Source organism: Dreissena polymorpha, chromosome 1 (assembly GCF_020536995.1).
Source record: "Dreissena polymorpha isolate Duluth1 chromosome 1, UMN_Dpol_1.0, whole genome shotgun sequence".
NCBI classification, from domain to species: domain Eukaryota; kingdom Metazoa; phylum Mollusca; class Bivalvia; order Myida; family Dreissenidae; genus Dreissena; species Dreissena polymorpha.
The window spans coordinates 177129724-177134766 of NC_068355.1; positions in this window are offsets into that span (position 1 = coordinate 177129724).

Sequence of the window (5043 nt, forward strand, 5' to 3'; positions counted from 1 at the left end):
AATTTCCATGTTTTTGGAGCTAGATATACCATTTTCTTTGGGCGAGCATTAAAGTATAAATCTTTAATGACTGTTGATTAAATATGATATTTTATTATAAAGGTGTGAATTATCATAATGTTTATTCTTGTGAAAAAATATATAATAAACATTCATATTGTGAAAACTACTATTTGCATGTCTTTTTAACATGGTACATGTATAAACGTCATGATTAATATCCTAGAGAAAATGGAACTGTTATGGACATCATATTTAAGGACCAAAAATAATGCTATAAATTAAAAATTGCTGATATGCTCGGACAGACATGTCCTTTTTGTGCAATTATGCTGCATTAAATACTATAATAAATTATTTTTGTGTTATATTCTTGAAAGTTTATATTCCTTAGTGTTTAAATTTTAGACTATGATATCATTTGACTTTGTACAGGTCGCTTACCAAGGCTTGTCACTTATCTGATATTGAGCTGAATTAATTCCCCATTTGAACTTTGAAAATTTAGGTCACCGTTTGTGTGCAACAAGTTAATAACTTGTATAATGCAGATTTTTTTTAAAATACAAGTGACCGGCTAGCTCAATTGATTGAGCCCTGGACTACAAATTTTAAGATCCCAGGTTTGATCCTTGGCAAGGTCACATTGTGTGGGATTGGTCCTGAAATCCTCTCTGCGGCCGCCATTCTCCTACCTCTGAATTAAGTACAGCAGTGGTCAGTTACTGGCATAAACCAGCCATCCAAGATAAATTTGAGTTGGTTAACTTACCGCCATGATATGACTGAAATACTGTTTAAAACTGCAAAAGATCAAAATACACATAACTAAATTTTACAGAAGTTTTCATGGTCCATATAACCAGTCACTATTACCAAAACCTTAACTTGTGACCAGCCTTTTTGAAGAATACTTCAATACTTAAAGTTTGCATGCAAAAAGTACCGGTACACAACTCTTACTATAAATATTAAATTAAACCAGGCGCGTGTTCAGGGCAATTGTGTGAGGCCACAAATACCTACTTCTTCCCCCCCCCCAAAGTGTTCTAATTATTTAAAATCTCTAATTGAAAAAAAAAAAATTACACATGTGTTTTCAAAACTTTTCATCAGAGAGAAATTTTATGCATGCTGGCAATACGAGCTGATTGTCAATAACTGATTTTTAGTTTTGTTGAATCAAGTCATTTATTTAAAGATTGGCAATGGTCTTTTGAAATGCTTATCGTTATGAGTTGTTTAGTAAAATTGATATTCGTTAGAATGAGTGTTTATTGAAATGGATTATCGCAAGCACGAGTGTTTATTGAAAGTGTATAATCGTAATAATGAGTGTCTCTTGACAATACTATCTGCTGTCCAAGTTATATTTGTTTCCAAATAAAACTAGAGCTTTGTCACGGACGTGACGTATACCCCCACATGCCGCATTTACACAGGCCATTTTGCACGCTGTCTTCACAAAACTAGAGAATCTAATTTATGGCGACTTTCAAGAATTATTTTGCCATTATCATTTATGGCCTTTGAACTCATAGTGTGACCATGAAGTTAGAGATATTGACATAATTCTTTTGAGCGACACACCATCCTATGATGGTTAACAAATGTGCCAAATGATTATAAAATCTCACAATAAACAACATAGTTATGGCCTGGACCTCATTTATGGCCATTTTTTTACCCTTGAACACAGTGTGACCTTGACCTTGGAGATATGATGCAATTCTTTCGCGTGACACACCGTCCTATGATGGTGAACAGATTTGCCTATGATTTTTAATTCTCACAATAAATGACAAGCATTTGACCTTTGAACTCCAAGCGTGAGCTTGACCTTAGAGATATAAATGTACTTTTTTCACACCCACACCATCCCATGATGGTGAACAAATGTACCAAGTAATTTTAAATTTTATGATTAATGACATAGTTATGTTCCGGACAATCTTTTGGTTGAAAACACACTTAGTGATCCCATGACCTAGTTTTTGACCCTGCATGGCCCATATTCAAACCTGACCTAAACATCATCTAGATACAACATTTGACCAAGTTTGGTGAAGATCGGATGAAATTTCGGGACAGACAGACAAAGTGACTCCTATGTAGCCCCCATTACCAATGGTAATGAGGGTATAAAAATGTTTTGCGTGTTATACTTAATGTAATAATTGTTGTTAGTAAAGTATAAAATATGTCAGCATAGAACTAAGTCATAGAAAAAATAAATTCAACGCAACACAGGCATCCTTAATTAAGAATTTATTAATGTAATTAATCTAGAGTACAAAATACAACAAGATTATGACCGTATATCAAATTACTTAGTATCTGACAACACATATTGACTTACGATGTATTGAGAACACAATATGAAGACAAAATCAACTTCAATAAATCTCATAGTCACATAGAATACAACCCCAAAAGCATGATATTACAGAACGTGCAAGATTAAAAAGGTGCATTCATTTTTATTAAACATGAATGTTATATCATAACAATGGCACATACAAAATTTCATATTATAATGATGAATGCCTGCAAATTTAAATGTTGTTCAATGAAAAGGTTAAGCGGATGACTTCTGATATTCATGATGTTATGAAATGTTTAAGTTGGAAAAGAATCACTATTGACGTCTCTCTGTCTATCTTTTCCATAATGATTTAAAGGAGGCATACCGGAATCACTATTGACGTCTCCTCCTTTACTTCATTATGGAGAGGTATGAAGACATGTTTACAAATGAAACATTTAAGAAATGTAAACCCATTAACAAAACAAGGGCTGTTTTAAAACATGCATGCCCCCCATATGGGCTGTCGTTGTAGTGGCAGCCATTGTGTAAATACGATTTTTGTCACTGTGACCTTGACCTTTGACCTAGTGACCTGAAAATCAATAGGGGTCATCTGCGAGTCACGATCAATGTACCTATGAAGTGTCATGATCCTAGGCAAAAGCGTTCTTGAGTTATCATCCGAAAATCATTTTACTATTTCGAGTCACCGTGACCTAGACCTTGTGACCTCAAAATCAATAGGGGTCATCTGCAAGTCATGATCAATCTACCAATGAAGTTTCATGATCCTAGGCGTATGCGTTCTCGAGTTATCATCCGAAAACCATTTTACTATTTCGGGTCACCGTGACCTTGACCTTTGACCTAGTGACCTCAAAATCAATAGGGGTCATCTGCAAGTCATGATCAATCTACCCATGAAGTTTCATGATCCTAGGCGTATGCGTTCTTGAGTTATCATTCAAAAACCATTTTACTATTTCGGGTCACCGTGACCTTGACCTTTGACCTAGTGACCTCAAAATCGAGTCATGATCAATGTACCTATGAAGTTTCATGATCCTAGGCCCAAGCGTTCTTGAGTTATCGTCTGACAACCACCTGGTGGACGGACAGACCGACAGACCGACCGACATGAGCAAAGCAATATACCCCCTCTTCTTCGAAGGGGGGCATAATAAACAAGAGATTTACCAAGACAACTCTGATACTAAAATTTACACTTTCTTCACATGATTAAATACAATTATTTTTAAAACATATTTAATTTAATAACCACAATTAACATTCCACAAAAATTTGGTAACAGTTGCATGCAGGAAAAGATATTTATACTCTCATCATATGGAAGACGTTGTGCTATATATATATCATGTATTTGGAAATGATAAGGGAGTGCCTATCAGTTGCAGTTTTGGTATTTCAATCAATAATGTTGAACTGACATAATATTTAATAATATAACAATACATAATTAATAATTACAACATAAAGTTTGATGTATGCAATAGTTCTATATATCAAGACTTGATTATGACAATCTATCTAAAAATCATAAAAGCTATGGATGTACATGGTATATCCACAAAATTTGTTCGAATTCTTAACTCCATATAATATTTATTCCTCACCAAAAAGTTTTAACTTACAAGCCTAAAGACTTCATTTTAACTATTTTTTATAATTATTCCTCTAAAAACTCCACATAATAATTAACATACAACACCCAAATAGATTGCTGTCACATGAACAAAGTGCAACGGTCACATGACAAAATATAACTATCCAATGACCAAAATATACAGGCATTTCACACTTGTCCACACAAGCTCTGAACCCACATGATCCAAACAATGTTATCATGTAAACACTACTATCAAAGCAAAGTCAGTCGACCAAATATCTTGCAAATTTACAGATTTATAACTTCAATCACAGCTAACATTCAATGTATTTGAACAAATTTAAACTTTAGATGAGCTATCAACTTTGAAATATCTCCTCTGGCTTCTCTGCTTCGTCAGCCAAAAAAGATTTGGTAAAAAAAAATTCAGAGAAAACTAAATCCATTCCGCTTAACCACACCCCAGGCCTACATTTAAACCCAAACACAACACAGCCAAACACTTGTATTTGTATGCCCATATAAACTAATCCTCTTTAAGACTTCAGGCAAGACAGCAAAACACAGAATATTGATATACAGTAAAATTCCTTCTTTGAGTGTTCAAGCTGATTTTTTTAATAGTTATTAATAAAATGCATTCAACCAACAAATGAGAACAATAATGTTTATATTAAGTCCAACAAGAAATGTGTTTGTCAGAAACACTATGTCCCCTTCTGCTCCGCTTTGAATTAGTTTTTTTACCTTTGACCTTGAAGGATGACCTTGACCTTTTACAACTCAAAATGTGCAGCTCCATGAGATACACATGCATGCCAAATATGAAGTTGCTATCTTCAATATAGCAATTATTGCAAAATGTTAAAGTTGGCACAAACCAACAGACCAACCAACCAACAGACAGGGCAAAAACAATATGTCCCCCACTATAGTGGGTGGGGACATAAAAATCCAGATGTATCTTGCATGAATATTTCTTGTGTACTTTTCATGTCAGTGAAGTATTTAGATTGTATGTTATTTTCAATAATTCAATTTACATTTCAGTGACAATAAAATGTCCTCACTATCTTAATACAAAGTTACAACATCATGCTTGACATAT